At 37.8% G+C, this 25,157-nt stretch overlaps 1 protein-coding gene across 1 annotated transcript in view; it reads right to left on the bottom strand.

Annotated features, from left to right (window-relative positions):
• Window positions 1-25,157, bottom strand: part of LOC107700442 (tight junction protein ZO-1) — a 119,222-nt gene that overhangs the window by 41,788 nt on the left and 52,277 nt on the right.

Here is a 25,157-nt window from a genome sequence, read left to right as displayed (position 1 = left end):
ATAAATTATTGCAGTAGGTCTGAGAGCTTCAAAACAGACTCAAGCACTTGTCTTGCACACTTTGTGTATGTCTAATTACATTTTTTTAATTTTTTAAAAATATTTCCTTATGTCAATATAAGACATAAACGATAAAACATTTTAATATGAAAAAACATTAAACAAATATTCTTTAAAAATGCTTAATTCTATAACAACAGCACAATCATGATAAAACACATAATGAATATTCCCTATATCACCCACCCCTTGTGTGCTGTACATCAAACTTAAACATCCAGCATATCTGCACTGAAAACACAGTTTAACCCTCTGACCTGTTTAAAGGCAATGTTGAATGCCTGAATGCAGGCAATGCCTGCTTAGCAAGCATCTCATTCATGGTCCTAATTGGCACAGGGGCAATATTTAGTTCATGCCCCCATTTCTACCCCTGTCTCATGGTCAGGCTTTATTGTGAGAGGATCTGACCTATTTGAACAGCATCTACCTCCCACAATCTCACCGTGCCTCTATCCCCTCCTCTGACCCTCATCCACACATTCCTTTAATCTGTCTGTAGGGTCAGAGGTGCTGGATTCATCGGACTGTAAGAGCCAAGAGCAGGGGCCTCAACCATGAGAAAAATGCCCATGCAGTGAGTCATGTGACAGACAGAGATAGAGAGAAAGAGGCCTAGGGGTTCTTGTGCTTGGTGGCAGATGAACAGCAGACTGTTCAGGCTTCAGAAGAATGGCCCCATTACGCCTGCGTGAAAGCTGAGGCAAGGTCAGGAGTGGAACGATAAAGGCTGGAATACACTAAATTACTTTTTTTTTTTTGAATACAGTCTAGACAAGTCAACACTAGACACCAAAAATCAGTGCCAACCTGAAGATCTGAGTTGACAAATTTCACAGAAAATTATGTAGTGTAAGATGGGCACAGAGTCTGATTTTTAGCTTCAGACGATGAATCCGTCCAGTCAGAGGATATCAAATATGTTTACAACATGATATTTTAAGCTAATTTTAAAACACATATTGTTGTTATTTGCCATGTGTCTCCTAGCAATGAGGTGCATGTTTCTGCAGGAGTTTGTTCTGAACAACATGAAAGTCTGGTAGTGTGTGATTCTTAGTTTATTGTACGAGGCCTGAGTACGAGTGTTTCTCTGTAATCATTCACATAGCCTGACTAGTGTTTTAAAATACATTTCAGTGTTGAAAATTCATGTAGTGTATTCCAGCCTTAAAGGGTCATGAAACCCCAGACTACTTTTTCTGAGATTTTAGCAGAGGTGTATGTGTTGCACATCATAGAAGACAATGTTAGCATTCAATAATTTTAACTATGGGAGAAAACTGGTTAATTTTAAGCTTTTTTGCGCTATTTTCATCTTCCGGGTTTAAAATCTACATCGTGTTGATGTCACAATTTGTGATGCGGCAATGGACTATAGTACATCGATGATGCGTAGGTGTCTATTAAATTATTCATGAGACTGTGTGTTCTTATCCTATGAGAAGAAGGTAACAAGGGAAAGCAGGTGAGGCAAATAAACAATAATTAGGTAACAAGATGGGCAAGATGGGGGTTAGACAATAGACAGGAGAGCACATGGCACCAACAAACACACGACAAGCCGTGTACTCACACAAAGACACAGAAGTGTCCTCTCGTGGCCATCTTGGGCGCACCAGCTGATGACGGTGACAGATAGTTCTGTCATCATTTACTCACCCTCATGTTGTTACAAACCGATAAGACTTTTAATAATCTTCAAAACACAAATGAAGATATTGTAAAAAAAAAACAAAAAAAAAAAACAGAACAAACCTCATTGGTTTACTCGTGCATCAAGTGTGCTTCCATGTACCATTTCTAATGTGCTCTATGTATTTGAATCAATCAGTAATTACTTAGAAATAAAATCCTAAATTAAATCTGTTCAACATGTAAAATGATTGTGTCTCATCAGAAAACTTGGATTACCAACTCAATTCATTTAAATTACATTTGCAATGTCTTTATGAATGTTGAAGCGCCAACATTTTAGTGTAATGGGCCTTCAATGGAGGGACAGAATTCTGTAAGGTTTCATTAAAACCTTATTTTCATTTTTGTTTCAAAGTTAAATGACAGGGTTTTGTAAGACATGAGAGCGAGTACCTAGGGATGCTCATTTTGGTTAATTTTCCTGACCGACAACTGCTGCTCATTATCCAAACATTAACCGTTAACTGATAAAATTAGAATAATAAATTAGCATTACATAAAAATAGAATGGACAAGTATCTGTGATACATTAAAAATACAAACAGATATTTTTCACGGGTTTATTTTAACGTGCAAAAAGCAGCATACAAAGCAACAGAGCAACAACAAAACCTGGATTCACACATCCTCAAATTATCATGCACCTGCAGCGCTTCTGAGAACAGAGAAAAACTGAATAAAATATAACAAAAAAAAAGAATAAAATAAATAGGCCCACACTAAATATATATCACTTAAATAATTAACAAATTAAGATCAAGACAAAAAGAAAACACACTGAATCCTTCTATGCGCTTACTGGCATAGTCTTGTTTTTTTCCGTCAGACATAAAAATAAATAGCAGGCATACCTCAGTGGACAATAGGGGTGTGAACCTACACTGGTCTCATGGTTCGGTTCGGTTACGAGGGATAAATACAGAGCACTAATTCCTAGTATGGGTAACCATACTTGGCCACATGTCACGTCACTGTCACTTTCACTTTCACTTTTTCACTAATCACAATGCATTGACAATGCACTGCATCCTCAATTTTCAATTTTACTTCACATTTATACAATTTTGTCAATAAATACAAGCAGTCAGATATATGAACTGTACCTGACCTGGTTTCTTAAGTTAGTGGTATTATCCCCTGCTAGTGATGTTTGAATCGATGCATCGGAGCTTGTGTCGAGAATAAATGGGCGTGCTAGAGAATAAATGGTCGTGCTAGATGAATCCTTGATTCAAAGCTTGTGTTGTGTTGTTAATTGTCATATAAATCACGTGACCAATGACAAATGAAGCTTCACTTTCTGTCCAGTCACATGCGAATCGCGTGTCGAAATGTTCGATTTCCCAGATCTTACTTTACGAATAAGTTTTAATTCGGACTTATTCAGTTACATTGTAGATACCCAGTCATATAAGTAATATGAAGAATACAAATTATTTCAGAACAATTCAATATTTGTCATATGCAATTCATATATGTACATTATTCTTCTATTACATCATACTTATATTCGTACTGGTATTAAATTGCACAGTTTAATGGGTAAATGAATTTATCAGAAACTCAACAAACACAAACACACACACTGTTAGGCTTTTATTTGTGCACGTAACTTGAATCGATCTGTGGAATATGTGGTAGATGCCTCATCCTACGGAGCGTTTTTCACAGGCTTTTGGCTGTTATATTTTTTATGAACCACCAGATGGCACTGTTTTCGAGACACTCGAAGCAAAAGCCGAAATGTGGCCAGATGTCGGCTTTTAAAGTAGTTGGAGCATTTTTAATTACTCGCACTCGCGTCTCTCCTCCCTCTGCCATTAGGCACGTTCGATTTGAAGCAGTGCTGTGCAGGATGAGTGTATGACATCAACCGTGAAAGCATAAGGATCTGTCTGCTCTCTTATCGCTCTCGCGGTACTTGGTCATACACTGATCATTCTGCGCAGCAGCGCTTCAAGCTGAACGCGCCTAATGTATGCTACCACGACAAAGCACATATGCGACAAATGACGTCAGAAAAGCGTCAGTACGTTATAATCGGTTATGGTCTATTGCTGAACCGATACCGAATCGTCCTCGTCTGCATCACGATGCATCAAAGAAACGATTAATTTCGACACCCCTAGTGGACAACGTGTCTAGTTTTTATAAAAAAATTAATTAAAAAAAGTAACATGTCGACATTCTGTGCGGATAGACAGGAGCGCTGCCTGTTAACTGTTAGACCTGCGGCAAATAATACCATCATGCTACCACAAAAACCCCATCAATCTGCAGTTCGGGACTTTTCATCAACTTTTCATCAACTGGTCTCGAGTCCCACGGAGGAGATCCGGAAGGATAAAAAGAGGAGTAATGACAGTGAAGGACGAGAGAGGACCAGGCCTGGACTATTTATGTTGTTGTTTTATTTAGAGATGCACCGATTGCAATTTTCTTTGCTGATTCCGATTTCCCGCTAGTGTGATCTGCCGATACCTATTTTTGCCAATTCCGATTTTCTTTCTAAGAACTATAATTGACAGCACATACAAACAAAAATCTACTTTTCTTCAACGCAAAGTTTTATTTTCATAAAAAAACACAAGTAAAAAGTCAGTAATAAAATAAGAACAAATAAAAAAATGGCAAACAACAGCACAAATAAATGCAATAGAATAACGAGAGCTATGAAACTAAGTTTTTCAGGTTAAGTAAGGTTTTATTCAGTTAAGAAATACTACAGAAATTAAAGTAATCAAATGTAAAATAACTGATGTGTTATTTTACATTTGATTACTTTAATTTCTGTAGTCTTCATTGTAAAAATTAAATACAGATTAATGCTTACCATTAAAGTTATAAAACGTATTCAGTCAAGAGCAGAAAATTATTTTCTTTGTCTTTTGTTCTTTGATTAACATGACAGACAGCAGCATAAATATTGGACTGCGGTCCCTTTAAGAGTTTATCCACGGACCCAATATACTGTTATTTGTAATATATAATTATTCACGGTATTTAGAAGTGCCCACGATAACAATATCGTGCATATTCATTACCGGGATATATCGCATTACCGAATACCGGCACAAGTCTAAACACAAGTAAAAAGTCAGTAATAAAATAAGAACAAATAAAAAAAATTTGCAAACAACAGCGCAAATAAATGCAATAGAATAAAGAGAGCTATGAAACTTAAGTTTTTCAGGTTAAGTAAGTTTTTATTCAGTTAAAATTAAATACAGATTAATGTTTACCATTAAAGTTATAAAACGTATTCAGTCAAGAGCAGAAAATTATTTTCTTTGTCTCTTGTTCTTTGATTAACATGACAGACAGCAGCAGGAATATTGGACTGCAGTCCCTTTAAGAGTTTATCCACGGACCCAATATACTGTTACACATCATGCGTTCTCTTTCTCAACTATTTAACGTTCCAAAACTGACTGTGTTTAACTGGATACTCATCAAGACGGGCATTTTGACAATTTTGTATGTATCTGAACGTTTTAGCGCAGTTAGCCACTGATTTCGATCACCGATCCGGGCCGATCATGAGGAAAATCGGCCGATTCCGATCCCTGGCCGATCGATCGGTGCATCTCTAGTTTTATTATGTTTTATGTGGCAGTTGTCTGTGAGGGGCTGCCACTTTTACTTTCGTTTTGTGTTCATTAATTTGATTATTAAAGTGTTAGATTTAAATGTTCGCCGGTTCCTGCCTCCTACTTCCCTGAGCTTTTAACGTTGTTACAAAAACCTTTTAAACCGTTTAATTGATAGTATTAATCGGTCAAAATTCTTACTTTCGGTTAATGGTTAAATGGTCAATATGAGCATCCCTATGAGTAACTGATGACAATTTTCATTTATGAGTGATCTATCCCTTTAAACTCCTGGAATTTCATTTCTGCTGAGAAAACATGGATATATGGAAGCTGATTGTCAAGAGTGTGTGGGGTTAGGTAACAGTCAGGCAGGAGATTCACTTCACAGTGCTAGAGGCCATTTAAATGAGTCAGGCTAAACACTTCGGATTCTTTAATCTGATGAGATTATCTTTTAATTAATCACAACAACACAGAGCTCAGAGTAAGCACACTGTTCTGAAATCTGAGTGGTGTGCAGCTCAACAGAGATAAAACCCGACTCCTAAAATACTTCTTAAGAGAAACCTCTGCAGATTCGACCGATTTGAGATTAAAATTCCACTTTATTCCTATTAAATTATAGATTTTGAATCTATTTTCACCCAAAAAGTTGTCTAGCCCACACAAATGTAAATTCTTTTTGCAGCCAAACAAAATCTCTTGAAGGCAAATCAAACCAAGGTCTCATTTTGCAAGACTAAAAAAAAAAAAAAAGAGTCTAAAACACAGCAGTGATCTAATAATTCCCTACAAGCAGCAGAAAACAATAAGTCGTTCTGTGCACAAGAACGCCTGGGTATATTTATACATTCACGTTTATTCAGGCCTGAGGCCTAGCTGAAATAGTGCTGCGCCAAGAAAAAAATGGCAGACATTGGCAGTCCCGCTCAGAGCCAAAGAATCGTTCTTCCACTAAAGAGTCTTCTTGCTTGTTTCAAGTAGACCTCAGACCTGCCAGAAAGAGAGTAGGGGTTCAAAGAGCCCAGATAGACAGCTAATAGTGAGCTCTGACAGCCAGGTGAAACTGAGAGGCTTTCTAGTAGATCAGCTACCATCTTTTCTGGGCCAACAGCTTCACTAAAACAGGCAGGCAGATTAAAAGGTGGTGCACTAATACTCTGAGTGATTTCTCACTGGATCGATAAAATTGATGCAGAAACCGGCTGCTGTTTAGCAGCACCTTGGATTTTGATGCCAATAAGCAGTTTCAGGGTGTTTGCTAGTGAGCTGCGGCACTCATAGCTGTTAAATTAATGAGTGTCCTGGTTGTTAGACCCCGCAGCACACACTAAAACAGCATAGCTATAATTTACGGTCTAAATACAGGTTTCTGCGCAGTGTTTCGAATAATACCGACTGGTTTGCAATGCAGCAGGGAGGTCCAGATGTACCAGAGCGTGTAACTGAACTCTCTCTCAAAGAACATTCCAGCAAACTCATTCTCACATCTACATTAAATAAATACACATGTATATTAACACAACATAGCCTGGCTTGCTTTCCTATGAAACTTCTCAGCTGCTACAACCACTGAAATTAGAGCCATCTCAAAAAAGGAGACTAAGAAGTGTGTTAGTGTGGAGGAGATAATAAACAGCAGATGTAAGAGTAGTAATGTAGAACTGTGAAAGAGACTTCAACCTGAACCACTAATCTATTATTGATGATGCACATGTCAGCATGATAGAAGCCACACTCACACACAAACTATTTTCCACATTAAAGCACAAATTACAGACTTCAAATAAAAATATTAGGGCATGACATGTATAAATGAAATCTTGGCATATTCTGCAGCAATTAAAGAGCAATGTTCAGTCTTTGTTTCCCTTCTAGACATTCAGGCTCATTTCTGCTTAAATCTCCTGTCGGTTAAGGTGCTGACCATGTCCTTTCTGCTTTGAACAGGAAATGACCCATTAGCCTTCCTCTGGGATAAACCCAAACCGGGTAACCTGGTGTAAAAACAGCTAAACTGAAACAGCAGGTTCACATTCATTAATAAATTTTCATTTATATTTCAATTCCAATTTGCAATTGCATTTTTGTTTCTTGCATTTTCATGTTGTAGAAACTTGAGCCTCAAACAAACTACTGTACCGATGATTCAGTAAAGTCACAGACCTCACCTAGAATACTGACTAGAATATCTGTGTGCCTGTTATAAGAAAGTTGCATGTTTAGGAAGAAACAGTTGACACCAGAGTGTTAGCAGAGCTCTGACTGGACTGGACAGGACGCAACCAAGAGCTGGAATTTACTGCAGGAAGCTCCTTCCTGTTTGCAGGGAGTATTTTCAACTTTAAAAGAAAACACCCAAGCCGTTACGGGAACTGCCTTGAACTGCACCAACATCACTGAAAACAAAACACGATGTTGTACACATCACAAAAAGAAAAACAACCTATGAATAATTTGAATATTTAAAAAAAAAGAAAAAAAATATAAATGACCAAATCTCACACTAACAGAGAGAACGCATAGATATAAACTGTAATTGAGCACATGAAGCAAAAGCAAAAACATGTTCACTATGGCCACTGTGCCATTTGTCTTTTTATGACTCTTAAGGGCAAACATGAGTAGCTGCTATGCGTTTTCTATGTGACATTTACATTTTCAAAGCATGGACCTGAAAAAAGGCTGCAAGGGCTTAGGGGGCATTTGGGACAGGGCCTATGTCAGCAATTACTGAGTGCACTAAAGACCAGAGAGATTTTAGTCCTGATTTTTTGTCTACTTAAATCAACTTAAGACATTCACTACTGTTAAAAAAAAGGGCTTTTAAATAGGGTTTTTAAATGTCTGTGAATGAAAGTCTTTTGTGCTCACCAAAGCTGTATTTATTTAACCAAAAATACAGTAAAGATATGATTATAATTTAAAATATCCGTTTACTATTTAAATATATTTTAAAGTGTAAATTATTTCTGTGATGGCAAAGCTGAATAATACGGTTTTGGTTCCAGTAAAAACATTTCTTATTATCAATGTTAAAAACTGTTGTGCAGCTTAATACTTTTGTGGAAACTGCTACTTGTTGTTCTTTGATGAATTCTGAAAAAATTACATTTCACTGAAAATAGCAGAAATGATCTGAAATAGAAAAAAAAATGTATTTGCACGCTTGCTGAATAAAAGTATTAATTACCGAGAGTGTTTAATTTTATCTAGCATCATTAGTTAGCTTTTTACCAGTAGTCGTCAGAGGTGTCACTGAATATGACCATTTTGTATATCCTTGATCTATTTAAAAAAATGGTTTTGAATAGTTGCATCACCCAACAGATTGAGCAAATTAAGACAATAGACAATCAGAGAAATGCACAGGAGACTGGTCCAGTAAGGGGTGGACACACACCCCTCCTGTATCAGGGGCAGCCCAGCATCCTAATGCTGCCATCCTGGGATTGCCCTGAATGATCCACATGTAGAAATTCCAATTAATTCACTACACTTATCTGAGTGCCAAATGATTTACACGGTATCACGGTATTGTCGTTACAGCTCTAAAATGTGCTATTTTTAAATGACTGGGTAAAAAAAAAAAAAACTTTTTCCCGCTGAACACAATATATTTTGTTTTTCAGCAACATACAGAATATTAGGAAACGCAGTTTGTGCAAGTCCAGAACAGAGACGAGTTGCTTGCAATAAGACAAAAAACGGCCGGTTACCGATCGAGTGAGCTCCAGGGGAAGCTCCTTAAGTTCGGTCATCCTACACACACGTGATTGACCGCTCACTCGCACCAACAGGAGGAGGAGGGTCGTGTTACTCTTTACACTGCACTCAACCTGAGGGATTCCACTTTCAGTCTTTGAGGAGACATGAAAAACAGCGCATACTGCAGGAACGGTATAACAGAATATATTAGTGGTTTTGAAACCGTGAAATTTTCAAATCGCGGTATACCTTGAAACCGGTAATAGGCCCATGCCTAATTTACACCAGACCAAGCCTCTCAAATCATGTTGGCTAACAATGATGAAACATGTACGAATAAGACGAATAAGACGAGAATCAGAGATATCAAATGTTGATGGGATGGACAGATATCAGATGTATCAAAACAACATCTGAAAGTGACCAACCACCACATGGTTTTTGCTGTGGGCACGTATGCAAAAGATCTATCTAAAGAAATTATTTTTCTAAATCGCACGATCCGATCTAAAGAAAAAAATGCAATTGGTTGACAGTGTAAATCCAGTCTTAGTTGCACAACAGGCCACCTTTACTGCAGCCCATCCTGCAAAGCACAAACAGTGATCAGTAAATCTGACGACTTCACATTCCCTGAGATGACACAACATTGCAGATGTTTTCTAAGCACAGGTCTCTAGCATTTTTTTTACTCTCAAAAAATATCACAGACAGATCTATTGTTTTTGGATTTTTTTCCTGGAAATCTGAGAACATCCACAAATTCTGTGTAACACATTTAGAGATACAAGTACAAACATTGTTGAACGTGGAAAATGGCATAATCCTCTCTGCTGCAGAGTGTAACACTCACAGTAGGGCGGTAGTTGGTTGAATCAGGTTATAAAAACAAAGATCTGTGTGTCTCTCCATGCATTTCTTCCGTCTCAGCCAAGATCCATAGAGACTGCAGGGGTGTACTCTGCACTTGCCCGCTTAATGTAAATCCACACAGAAAGAGTCAGGTGGCCGGCGGCGGTGTGTGAGCACAGAGCCTGTTCCTTCGGCATACTAAAGATCCCTCATTAGGATGACAGGCAGCAACTCCACATGTTCTTAGGATGGATGTACACTTGCGTCAGGCAGAGAGAGAGATGATATCCTGCTTTGTGTAAAGAAAAAAAATTCCCACTGCAATAGTAGTTCCTCTCTGCTTCTTCCTCTGTACGTGTGGTGTGTGTGAGAGAGAGAGTGCAGGAGGGAGGGAGAGAGAAACACACCCACAATACGTGGTGGGGGTGTCAGTGATGGGGGAAATTAGACACCGTTGCTCATGTGATGGGGGAAATTAGACACTGTTGCTCATGCTCAGCCCTGGACTGTGTGCAGTCTGCTACCTACAGCTTCTTTACATTCATGCTGTCTACTGCAGTGAACTGCAGTATGTGTTTATTACAAGGACACACACACTCACGCAAAAGATCACTTTATTTAAGGCTCTATGGGCACTTACATTGTGTTAGACATAAATCATACCAATTCACTGTTTTCAAATGCAAATTTGCAAAAGTGATGCAACTAAAAGTTAAAACAAACTGCAATACAATGGGAATTGAAGTGCTTTCAGAAATCAAATTTGTTGATTTTCTGCTTGATTTCAAACTGACCTGGCTTCTCCTACACCCTCAAGATCTTACACAATCCTATCCATCAAACGCTCCATCAGAGCTTTCTCTAGCGTGCAAGTGGTCTAATTGGCCACGTTCACACAGCAGCAGAATGCGGTTGTCAGTCCTGTTTTTGAATCCTTAATACGGTTACGTTCACACACAGTTCGGTTATTTACGAGCGTGACAACCGCATTCTGTAACCGAACTCACACCTGTACATTTTTTACTAAAGATTTGACTAAAGAACTCGCGGCTCGATTGGACTCCTGTCGTGTAAGAAAGTGATAAGACTTTCAGTTTTATGGACGTCGCCATCTTTGATTTTACTTTGGTCACTGTCGCTATGGTTACTAGTAAGGAATTTCCTTACTATACTAGTAAGGAAAATATTTTTACCTTTTTATTTAAAGAGAAACTAATCCGATGTATAGTTGACATTTGAGGCTTACTACTATAGAAAAGCACAAAGTTTTTCAGTTAGTGTTTTCAGCTTATTTTCATATAAAAATAGGGCATGCAGTTGCTTCAAACAAAGGTGTAAACATCATTCATTTAATCGCAAATTAATAATCGCAATTACAATTTCAAAGGAATAATCGACGATTATGATTTTTGTCATAATCGTGCAGCCCTAACATCAATAAAGCAAATGGAAACAAATTATTTTGATTAGAGCTTGTAATGTATGAAGGAATGCAGGATGGCGGCTGAATGGAAGTCTGACAGTTAAAAGAGACAATTGCCTTTTGGCATCAGTTTTTTTTCCTTACTTTAGAATAATTTGACACGCTACTGTTCAAACGTTTGGGGTAAGTATGATTTTTTATTTATTTATTTATTTAGAAGGAAATTAAGACTTTTATTCAACAGGGATATACACTGGTTTCCACAAAAAGAAGCACAACCATTTTCAACATTGATAATAATAAGAAATATTTCTTGAACCAACATATTAGAATGATTTCTGAAGGACCATGTGACACTGAAGACTGGAGTAATGATGCTGAATATTCAGCTATGCTATCATAGGAATAAATCACATTTTAAAATATATTACAATAAAAAACTTTAAATTGTATCAATATCTCAGAATGTTACTCTTTTTACTCTATTTTTAATCAAGTAGGCCTAAATGCAGCCTTTGTGAGCATAAGAGACTTTTTCTCAAAAACAATTAAAAAATCTTACCAACCCCAAACTTTTGAATTAGGGGTGTCGAAATTAATCGTTTCTACGATGCATCGCGATGCAGACGAGGACGATTCGGCATTGGTTCAGTAATAGACCATAACCGATTATAACGTACTGATGCTTTTCTGACGTCATTTTCGCATATGTGCTTTGTCGCGGTAGCATACATTAGGCGCGTTCAGCTTGAATCGTATATAAGTACCGTGAGAGTGATAAGTAGCAGACAGATCCTTATGCTTTCGAATCGCTCTCGCGGTTTATGTCATACACTGATCATTCTGCACAGTGGCGCTTCAAATCGAACGCGCCTAATGGCAGAGGGAGGCGAGACGTGAGTGCGAGTAATAAAAAATGCTCCAACTACTTTAAAAGCCGACATCTGGGCACATTTCGGCTTTTATGAACAACCTGGTAAGCACGACCTGGAGAAGACACACGCTGTGTGTAAATCATGTCACGCACAATAAAATATGCAGGGGGTAATACCTCTAACTTGAGAAACAATGTATAGATCATATATCTGACTGCTTGTATTTATTGACAAAACTGAGTACATGTGAAGTAAAATTGAGAATGCAGTGCATCGTCAATGTATTGTGATGCATCGTGATATCGAATTGAACCGAATCAATGACATGATAATCGTAACCGAACCATGAGACAAGTGTAGGTTCACACTAGAGATCGACCGATATATCGATTTACCGATATTTAAATAATACAGCCATGAATGAGTGCATGTTGGAAATAAAAGTGCTAAATTTAATTCTGTCTGTTGTCTATGCTCATCATTAGTCTCGTGAAGCCGCTTTCATATTGCTGTTCACTCACCGGGTTGATGCTCAGGAAATGCTCCAGCACGGCCACAGCATGTAACTTTTAACAAGATTCACTTGTTAAAAACGCCCTAAATTGTATTAACATTTACTATATAACAATTATTTCACTAATAAACATCACAAAAACATTATTAATAATTCTGATATAACATTCCAGTTGAGAAATGCAATAAAATACGATGTTTTGTTTGTTAAATTCCAATATTCCAGAGAACATTATTCAGTGAATTAACATTATCCAGTGAATTATTCTTGACTCTGGACCTATTAAACATCTTATAAACCTACTAAAACTGTAGTTTAAAATGAAGTTGATATGACTCCTTTCCTTTATTTATTTTCTCCATTTGAAAACATTAGACCTTCTACAATTATTTTGCTTATTGTTAATATTAGTGTTGCTGCTGATGCTTTAAATAAAATGTTTTTTTATTGTTGTAATGTGCAGATTAAATTTAACAAAGACTGCTAATTTTCAACACTTTTTTTAAGACGACTGAAGGAGGAAAAACCAAAGTGAAGTATGGACTTCACTCAGTCATTTGTTTACTTTATAACAGTAAATAAATATCGGTTCTGCATATCGGTTATCGGGCACATAAACATGCAAATAATTGGTATCGGTATCGGTTATAAAATATCAATATCGGTCGATCACTAGTTCACACCCCTATTTTGAACAGTAGTGTGTGTTTTTGAAAATGAATTTCAACAAACATTTTGAGATTTAACACCAGATCACCACCATCAAGTTCATTTCCAGGATTAATAACCAGGATTGAACAAAGAGCCACCTATGATCATCAAATCACTCAATCGCTGTTATTAATCCTTTGTTTCTGGGACATGCCCCCATCCTCTGCCACTGCAGTTGAGATCACATGATCAAGGACAACATGAAGCATCACAGCTATAGATCTCGTGAAAGAAGTCAAGGTGTGCTGGTTAGCATTGCTTATTAGCCCCTGGAGGTAGATGTCAGTACACCACCATCTGGTTCTAAAAAGTGAAGGTCATTCTAACTTAGTAGCTTCGATAATATTTACGGCCAGCAAAGCAAAACATAGTAAAATTCGAATAGTGCTTTTATTTTTTGGAATAATAATTACATATCGAATATTCAAATTTTCAACTATTTGTGCACACCCCTAATTACAACAGATGTTTTAACAACCAATTATTTTTGAAGGGTTGAGATGCTAAACAAAATTACCATTAGCATTGTCAGGTCACTGACACAAAAAGCACTTCAATTCCATGAAATCCTGTAAATTTAAGTAAAATACACACAAAGACGGTCACCAGGTGTTTAGATATTTGTACATCATTCTGCAATTTGCTGATGCAATCCAAATTAAAGCATAGCTTCTCTAACCTATATTCACAATGATGGGTCAGCAGGATTATTTTCTGTTCTTCAGTGTTATTTTTAAAACATGCTAAGGTCACATGATCTTTCCATATTTTTTCCCCTTTTCCTCACAATCTGCTTTGGTCCCTGGGCTGTGCTCTAAAAAGCTGTACAAACGCACTCTCTCTCTCTTCAAACAGCCATTAGCTTAGACAGGCACACACTCATAACACACTGGCATGCATACACAGCCCAAATCCATCTTAAACGCAGTAATCCTTTAACAGTTGGATTCAGAGGAGCTCTCTGCATCTGTTCTGCAGACCTATGATTCTCTGTGCTGTCGGCTTCCTGTTCATTGTGCTAATGATATAGAATAACATGTCAACAATATAGTGTTAAAATATATGAAAAATGTAAAATGTCTTAACATAAAAACATACAAATTACCAATACAGTATATGCAAAGTCCTCAACACAGATCCCGTTTCAAGCCATTCACTCTGGTGACTTCTAAAAAGCTTTTTTTCCAGAGAAACAGGAAGGTTAGCTTATGCAAATCTCAAGAGTAGCTGTGTGACCCACAATTCCTTGTAAATACCAATTTAGTGGCAAACAGCAAAGACTGTTCAAACCTTTAAAAACAAGTTTCTTAGGACTATGAAATCATATTAAAGATGGTGAAGGTGTTCCTTAAAACTATGAGATCATATAGCCTAAAGATGGTGAAGGTGTTCAATTTTGAAAAGACTAAGAGAGTGAACAACGGAAATCATTGTCCAATCTCCTGCTCTGCTGTTTTCAGTTGGTTCTCTTCATAAATCCATAAATCCAAAGACATTCATTAAATCCTAACAATCTGCCCATTTATACTTTGTCCTTCCCACTGACTAAGCTCAAATAGCCAAAGTAGGCGACACAGCCATGGCCATAGAGACATTAAGACCTAGCAGTAGGTTTAAAGGGATGGTTCATTAAAATTCATTCATCATTTACTCATCCTCATGACATTCTAATCCTGTATGACTGATTTTCTTCTGTACAACATAAAAGAAGATATTCTGAGAAATATCTCAGTGTTTTTTGTCCGAACAAACGGAAGTCATTGGGCACCAAATGAATGAGTAAATGACAGAAATTTTATTTTTGGATGAAGTATCCTTTTAATGTGCTGCTTTAGATTTTCAGGGTCAAAGCAAAGCATCATTGCACCCAAACAATAAAAATTATCTTATAATCAATAGCAAAGTTGAAACAAACTAACAGAGATGTATCATAATAACCACATGATGCCAAGGGGGAGAAAATGAGAGACAGACAGAGAAAAACAGAGAGACGTCTAATCTGGTTAAGCAGTTCTTGACAATCAAAGTCTAAAAATAGCCCATGGCAGCCGTGAATGAGCGGGAGAGAGAAAGAAAGAGAGAGTGAAACAGTAAACAGAAAGACTGGCCTACAGGGAGGGGGTTGCTGCCACTGCCTCTGTCGTGCTTCAGAAGCTTTCAAATTTAAGCATGCAGGATCACTGTCAACCAATCAGAAGCCGGCTCCTCCTGTGGAACAGCATGCCAGCAGCATCCTCATGATGTCATAATAGTAAGCGTAACCATGGCGACTTTATCTGCTTCTCTTGCTGACTCCCAGTGGATGAAGCACCCTTCAGACATCTACACACGTGGAGCTCACTGAAAACACACTCTCAAATTGCAGTACTATAGACTTCCTCAATCTGTCGATCTTGTACACAAAAGCTGATGAAGTTAATACCAGAGGCGACAGTTTTATCCTGAACCATCTTACCCTTCCTTATCCTTACCCTTGATCCCACATGATCCTTACCTTACCCTTACAACTCACATCCTTCTAAGACGAACAGTTAAAGACGATGTGTGCAATTCCAGTACCACTACAGTAGCAACAATTGCGATGAGTACAAAATGGGTCATCAGGTTTCCCAAACACTGCCAAAATCAAGTTATGTTTGACACTGCACATTAAACCAACCTAGATGGGACATTTTAAACTTGATCATCATTCAGATGACATTAAATACATTTTTAATGTCATAAAAAATTATAAAATATTTTTAATGTTATAAAAGATAATGCAACCTTGCTGAACATGACACTTACCTTATCTTACCGACCCCAAACTTGGTATTGAAAAAATCTAGAAGAAATGCCCACTCCAAAGAGAAAGGAAAACTTGAAATCGCATCATATGACCCCTTTAAGAAAAGACCACAAAAATGTAAAAGGATATTAAGCACTAACTGCAAGAACATGATCTCATGTTTTACTAACACGGCAGACAGACTGAATGTTTGATGTGCAAAGAAGAAGTAGAGATAAAAATATAAAAACCTCTAATCCTGTGCACTAGGATTAAAAAGTTAATCTCCACCATGTCCACGCTTCTTTTAAACGTTCTCACAGCCTGAGAAAGGCCATCATCAGCAGGAAAAGGCCAGCAAACCACTAACATACAAATACAGGACACTGAATTCCATCTCACACCTCATGTGTCTGGCATCTTAAGAAGGTTTCCTGATTTACGTAATAACCTAAAGTGACCATTTTTGGTAGATCCACCAGAACCTGCAGAGTCTCGCTACACAAAGTAGAGATCATGAGTTCTAAAAAACAACTCAAATGTGGCAAAACTGCATAAAAGACCTTAAATAGTCTAAAACGTCCACGAGTGACTCAGTTCTCTCGCTAACTTCCATGTGTTTAAACAAGCAAGACCCTCTGATAAAACCTTCTCTTTCCCAGCATTCAGCATCGAACATGTGAACATGCTAACTGACCCTTTATTGCCACAGTGTTTTGCAGGCACCCTCATAGCAAGTAGGGCTGTGTATCACCAGCAAAGTCACGATACGTATCACGATACAGAGGCCACGATACGATACGTATCACGATACAGGACTGCACTGAATTTCACCAAAGCAGAATTTAGTAAAACAGCTGTTTATTAAACACTGCATACTGTAGTGCCATTTCTAACTATTGGCAGAGCAGGCAGCTGACCTCTGCATTATGAAGGGCCTCCATAACTGTACCACAGTTCAATATAGGTAATGGCATATGTTTCATGTTTACATTGGGCACTCCCCACCAGGTACAATATTCTGATTGTTTGCATCTTGTTTTTAAGCCCATAAATAATAATGTACTCGTTCTAATACATTTATATTGTAATGTACTCATACTAATATATTTAAAAACTCAATATTAAAAAAATCATATTTACATTGCTGGTAGGTTATCATTGCACAAATTAACACACTCTCTACGATTAAAAAATAAAAATAAAAATTTGAATAGTTCTAAACTAATGCGCTGTCTTCACTGTATCTCACGCACAGACGATTTTAGTCACTCACACAGATCACGTTGGGCACGCACACAAACTTTTTAGCGCTGCCCTGCAATTTTATCAATAAAATAGCTTAATCGCTCAAGAGCTACATTATCTTTCTCAACAAGGAGCTGGTAACATTATCGTTTCTAAAGAAATTAAAGCCGCAGCTTCACTGTTAATAGAGAAACGCGGCAAAACGGTGGTAATTCATACATACACAGCCTCTCTCTCCCTCTCCCTCTCCCTCTCTCTACCGCTCTCTCTCTCTCTCTCTCTCTCGTGTAAATAAACACTTGATGAACTACACTTCTTTATATCAGGCAACCCTGGTTGTGTTCCTCTGCGGCCAGATTAAACCTTGCTGTAGCCTATGTATTATGTTCTATTCATTATTTTTTAGAAGCCTCGCACTTTTCGACTTTTTAAACGGTGCTCTCGTATTCAAATTAAGCGCGGTCCACTGCTGCACACGTGCCACAATATCGATACAGGGCCAGCTGTATCGATACTCGTATCGTCAAATCTCTGTGACGATACATCGTTGTATCGATGTATCGAACACAGCACTAATAGCAAGGTCATCTGAACTCAACCAAACATCTCTGAGCTGACAGCACAGATGGAGAACAGTCGGAACAGCACATAAACCCTTGCAAGTACGTCTTCTTGTATACTCACTAAAGTATAAGACTTCTTCAAGAGCAGTTCACCCACCTCTAGAGTCAATAACCTCTTCATTCAAAGCATGGTAAAGACGTATGCACTGACTGGATTATCTCTCTCTCACTCTTGACACACACACATTTTATTTTAAGTTTGCAGTGGCAAAGCGCTTGCAGGTCAGGGACGATAACCAGGCCGCAGATTCTGGCCTTGCCACAGGAGTTTTTAAATCAGCACTGCACTGACCCAATGAGCACTCACTGAGTTATCTGCCCTACACACATACACAGACACACACAATTCCACAGGGTAGGAATGTGCTGATAAGAAGCCAAGGCCCTTCACACTCTCTTTCTCTTTCATTCTCTCTCTGACCGAATTGTGATGATGTTTGTCTAAAAAAAAAACCTGAAGATTTTCTTATAACCATTTTGAATCATTAAATGTTGACAATTTGGAGTTAAAATACTTAAAGGGGTCATATGATGTTGCTAAAAAAGAACATTATTTTGTGTATTTGGTGTAATTAAATGTGTTTATGCGGTTTAAGGTTCAAAAAAACATTATTTTCCACATACTGTACATTATTGTTTTTCCTCTATGCCCCGCCTTTCTGAAACGCGTTGATTTTTACAAAGCTCATCGGTCTGAAAAGCGAGGTGTACGCTGATTGGCCAGCAATCTAGTGCGTTGTGATTGGCCGAATACCTCAAGCGTGTGACGGAAATGTTACGCCCCTTAACATACTGTGATGCCGTGTCCCGGAGCGACGAGACAAAACCAATAAAACCAATTATAAACTAGGCATTTGTTGCATCCATTGGGACATAATTACTGATTATAATGATTTATACTGTCTTTTTACGCGTTGCATCGCGCCGCGTAAACATAAAACCATGTCTGCATTTGTGATTGGAGAAATGACAAACAACAAGCACTACTCTACACTGCTCAAAACTCGCGTTTGAATCGTCAGTGGCAAATCCTTTAAATATGAAAACGTACTTACAGTCTGTGAGTCAGAACAGCCGGCATTGTAGTCTACTCTCCCAGGTTCAGAAAACAGTCCTACATAAAATGCGCTGCACACATCTGAATATTTGGGTGGAATGGTGTTGTAAATACAACTTAACCACTGATTTCTAGTCGTGTCCTCTTTTGGAAGGCCAAACAAAGCAAATTTTCGCTTTCGCAACCAAACACACAGCGTCTTCACAACATGGTGGTGGCGGTGGCAGCAACAATAAAGTTACGCCTTCTTTCTTTGTGTGAACATTTGGGCGGCGTTATGTAAATCTTCCCACATCGTGACGTAGACATGTGGGGGCATGTTAGAACGAGGCGTTTTAAGAGGGCGTGGACGAGTCTTAACTTTTATAAAGAATATCTCTTTGGGTTTGATACTTTATAGTCTTTGCAACTTTAGGGATCTTATCTATTCACGAACAGCTTGTAACACTCCAAAGAGAAGGGAAAACTTGAAATCGCATCATATGACCCCTTTAAAAGAAAAAAAAAATCTTACTGACCCAAATCTTTTGAACAGGAGTAAATGATGTTAAGATGAACAAGAGGAGAAACTAAAAATACAGTCATAAAGTTAAGCCTGTCTACAGGGGGAGGTGGTCTTATTTATTCGATAACGTGGTGTTGTGCAATGTCCATGTTCAGAGCTCTGAAGTAACAACCGAAACGAGGCTGTTCCAAATCTGAATTCCACAGCCAGAATCTGTGATGCAAAACACACACACATACAGAAGCACAATGATGTGTAACTGTACAACAACAGCCTCATTCAGCAGGGGGTCCCTTTGTCAGGGTGTATGTAAGAGAGAGAGAGAGAGAGTGTGAAAGAAAGAGAAACAAAAGAAGGACGGGCAAAATGATGAGTGAGAGGGGAAAGAGAGGGATAAATAGGACACCTTGGTTCTGCTTATATCCCAGACCCACAGAAATAGCAGTCACCCCAGACAGGCCTCACAGCCTAGGGTCACGTGACCAGTCCGAGCTCACTCAAAGGAATTCCCAAGCCCTTACAGACAGCATTCTGCCCCACAATGCCTGTTCTGTGGCCCAAGATAGACAGCCAGAGAGTTAATGAGGTGCAGCTAAAGCCAGATTAATTCCCTTCACCACTAGTACAGTATATAATTAATATCCAGGAATAATTAGGGCCTCCCCTGCATATAATCACTGAGCATATGTGTATGAGTCCATATATTTCTATACTAATAATATATAACAGGTATTATCACTCAAATATTTACACTGTGAAATGCTAACAATTTCCTACCTTCAGGTTGGGGTCCCAATCACCCTGTCTTTTTTATACATTTATTTTAAAATATGATACAGAGAGAGCATATACACATACCATTACAACTGTCACTTTCCTTTTCCTTTTACAAAAACAGAATCAAATAACATAGGTGGGGGGAACATGCAATTCACAGCTCATATTTATGAAAATGGAGGATCACCCTGTCTGGGTTTATTATGAGATTATGATGATTGGCTGACTGTACATTTTCCCTTATGCACTTGCTCAAAAGTTTGAGGTAAACAACCCTCTACAATGCTAGACTAGTAATTCACTCTGGGCGACTAAATTATGTCTAACATTAGCCATTGGCTAATAAATTCTTAGATTTTACTCACCAGTGTGTGAGTTGGACGCTAAGTTTAAGTTTAGCATAAACTTCAAGTTTAAGTTTAGCATAAACTTCAGCGTTTCACTCTCCGTCAAGCGCAGCGTACATGTATTTGACGTACCGTAAACTCTAGTGTGAAAGCGTATTACTCGTCGTCTCTTTGCTGAGAGCACTGTTTCTCACACCGGAAAGAAAGAGAGAAAGAGCGAGAGAGTCTTACATACCATGCAGAATCTACGCACTACATGAAAACAATATTCTTTGTTGTATTTTCCTGTCAAAATAACGGAGTTTGTTTGGAATTCTTCAGCTTTTAAGAACAAGCAGAAGATACGCCTGTTTCTCCAGTAGTGGGCGGAACTAATGCACAAATGGCAATCTCATTGGCTAGAGCACATCTATCCCTTGTCCCTGTTTTGATTTCAGCAAATCAGTTCGAGCGAACACAGACAACATAATTAATATTCATGAACCCAGTAGCTCATTAATCCTGAATGCGTTTTATATTGTTATTAGTAGTAGAATTCGTAGTATTATTCTTATTATCTTATCAGCATTATTGTTAGTTTTTTCCCCTTTTTTTTTACAGAAACACTGAATGACCAACAATATCTTAAGCACCACCACCAATCCTAAATTCAGTTAAAATGACAAATATGCATTCATACAGTAAGTTTTAATTCTGATTACTAAAGTTCTATCATTAAATAATGCTTGATTATCATATCTGAGAAAGGAAAACTTGAAATCGCATCATATGACCCCTTTAAGGTAATAATAAGAAATAAGCACCAAATCAGCATATTACAATGATTTCTGAAGGAACATGTGACACCAAACAAACAAAAAATACACGATAGAGCATATTACAAAACATTTTATAAATAAAAAGGCAACAGAGCATACTTAATGTGTAAAAAAAAAAAAATCTAATTACCACTGTGAGAAAAATGGCACTCAAGAAAATGGAGGGCTTCCCCTTGAAACTAATTATCTTGAACCAAGAACTGCAAACATCTGAGGCCAGGGGTGGGATAATTTTGTTTAACACAAAAGGTTTGTGAAGTTTGTCTCAACAAAAACTCGGTCTGTCTAGACTGAAGCAAAACAAAACTAGATGACTCTCATTATAATCAACTAAGCTGTCCAAAGCAGAATGCCCGATGTGGCACATGCAATTATTTACCTGTCTGTCAGAATTTTTTTTTTATTTAGAATTATTATTTATTTCATTGTTTATTTATGAATAACACATGCGAAATAGAATTATAAGTGTTATATATCCTGAGTGTTAAATGAAAAGCAGTTCAATGTGGCCTAAATATGCTGATTAATTACTTTTCATGTTAAAATATGCCTTCAAATCTAGGTATTAAGTATATTTTATTATTGGCAGGTTCTGTAAGTTACCTGATCATTCAGCTCTCAAATCAATGGAAACGTGGCCAGTTCAGTAGAGGCAAAGATGAATAGAGAAAAGCTATACCTGATTTCATTGTTTGAAACAAGCACAAAATAAAGTTGCAGAACTTCAGATTCAAGCCAAAATCCATTCATGCTGAAATTCATAAGAACCTCTTACAAATCTAGTAAAAAAGTTAATTAAAATAGCTCAAGAGAAGTTGAAAGCCAAATGAAGTCAAAAGAGCTTTCAGCAGTATGTGCAATTATGCTACTTAAAACTTATGGGACACAGCAACAGTGAGAAAATTGCTCAAGCGTTATCTTCAAAACAGCCTTCTAGAGTTTCCCCAGCTTCATAAACACAGAGTAAATCTCAGCTAACCCGCTTTGTGCCCTGAGCACAGCAAAGCTGAGGTCAGGGGACCTGGGTCTGAGAAAGTAGGCCTAATGGAAAGCTGGACCGACAACAGACACTGAGAAGCCAAGAAAGACCGCCCGCTAAAAACACAAACAGACTTTACTAAGAGAGTTTTTACAAGATAACGTGGGTTCTCGTGTGGTAGTGAGCTTGTCAGCTTTAGTATCTTTCAGAGCCCTGCACTCACATAAACGCCACAAAATCACTAATGCACACACAAACCAAACCTTTAAACGAAGACCATCATCGCAACATTCTCACTAGGGGTGGAACGGTTCCCGGAAAAAAATCGAACCGTACGGTTCTTCACACACGGTTCGGCACGCGCTAGGACCGCGGTTCAACTTAAATCTGACAACGCATCTGTAATATGGTTTGTTGGCTATAAATAACATGTAAAACAAACAGGGTTCGGCTAATATATGTTTCTGTTGATGGATGCACATTCTGGCTTCGTGCACAAGTGAGACCTGAACAGCACACGTTGATATCTGTGTTAAACTGAACTCATTTAAGCTTTGCCAGTTTAAACACTTAAGAACCAGAGGGCGCGCGCAGTGACAAGTTTGTGCGTGCGCTCATCCGAAGCGCGCAAACCCGTGCAAATATTGAGCATTTTCTGAAGTATTGTGTTTAAATGGACAAATTCACACAAAAAGTATGTCAAAATGCCCATATTGGTAAGTATCCTATAGCAGACATAGCCGGCTGAACGTACTGTATCAGTGCATTCTCTTAAAGTGACAGCACTTTCTTAATATTAATCAAACAGCAACAACAAAGAAATCACTCACTGCTCTTGATCGAATAGCTTTTGTAACTTTAATAAAGATTAATCTTTAATTTATACAGTCAAATATGCAATGCTGTTTTACATTTCATTACTTTATTCAATTTCTGTACCTGAAAACTGTTAGACCTACCTAAAAAAACCTGAAAATTACTGTTTATTTTATTTGTACCTTACTCTTTTGTATTTATTTATGCTGTTGCTTGTAGTTAGATAGATTATTCTTATTTTCTTTATTTTTATTTGACAGTATAGTTTTTGCCTAAACATAGCACATACCGAACCGTACCGAAACCGTGACTCTAAAACGGTGATACAAACCGAACCGTGAGTAAGTTGAACCGTTCCACCCCTAATTCTCACACACTCCATCCCCACAAACACACCAAATCTAGGTGCGTTCACTATCATTATGCGCACGATACAATAATAACAGACTATTATCAAATAAACACAGCCATTGCAGTCTTAGAGGTAAATAAACGCTGTGAGGTCTGTAATCTCTTCAAACTCAGTCTGCATTTAGTCATCGCTTAAACAACAATTATACAGGGGGCAATACCGTTGAAAATAATCCACCTTATCAATTCGACTTACTCCACGGATCTGCTCAGAATACACAAGCTAGATGGGCATCACCTGTTATATTCAGCCAGTTCAATCTGAGGTAACATGAAGGAATGTGGCATGCTGAGTGTGCGTCTGGGTCACTGTAGCCCACAATCTCCTGTAGGCCTCTGTATTATCATGGTTGAGAGAAGAAGGCTCACTAAAACTCGACATGTGATTCAGATTAAAGCAGATTTTTTTTCTGTATGCTCCCCCATTCTCTCAGCCAGATTGGTATACATCAAGTAGCACTGATAAATGTGATGGAAAATCTTTGGGTAAAAATAAATAAATAAATAAATACAATAAAAACAATCTCCCCAGTGGAAAACAACTTTTTTTAAACTAAGCAGAAAAAAAGTCTTGTTCCATACATGCACAACTTACCGACACCAGACAGATAAAGACATTAACAAATGATGGCGAACATTTACACACAAACAACTGATATATGGTGTTCAGAAATGTTTCCAATCACAATGAGGTAATGTGGAGAAGTAGAATAGATACCATTACTCCAACACCGAAAAAAAACAACAACAATAAAATATGGGAAGGTCTACCAAAACTTTCTGACTCCATGTAGCAGCTACAGCTCTGCAAGTATGTTTGATGGATCCAAATGTTAAAAAAAGAGCAGCTGAAGATTATTTTCAAAAATGTCCCTCCTCATTTCAGTTCAGCCCATTTGTTCAGCACATTTAAAAAGGAAAACATTTAAAATCAAAAACGTAATAGATTTTTTAAAATATATATTTATTTATTATTTTAAATATATATAACATTTTTCCAAATGAGGACATCCCCAAAAGGAGGTTTTGTCAGATTTTGCTCACTTCTGGTTACAGATTTGTCCCCAAAATATGGTAGGTGTACACACAAATCATTTATTGTAAGCCGTTCCTATCTCACACCAAATTGATGTGCTTAAAAAAAAAAAAAAGAAAAGAAAAACTATAAGTACAAATGTAGCTGATTGTGTCGCCTAAAATTAGCATGTTCTGTTACAGCTGCCCCGCTGAGTACTGGACCACTCTTAGGCAGGGGCGGACTTACCCATTAGGCAAAGGTAGGCGACCGCCTTGGGCCCCCAAAAGCCAAGGGCCCCCTAAAATGCTTTTCATATAGCATATGCGCATTAAGCGCGGACACGCGAACGGTTGCTGT

The sequence above is a fragment of the Sinocyclocheilus anshuiensis genome, unplaced genomic scaffold (genome assembly GCF_001515605.1).
Source record: "Sinocyclocheilus anshuiensis isolate Anshui unplaced genomic scaffold, SAMN03320099.WGS_v1.1 scaffold154, whole genome shotgun sequence".
Lineage (NCBI taxonomy): Eukaryota > Metazoa > Chordata > Actinopteri > Cypriniformes > Cyprinidae > Sinocyclocheilus > Sinocyclocheilus anshuiensis.
This window is presented reverse-complemented; position numbering and strand designations above follow the sequence as displayed.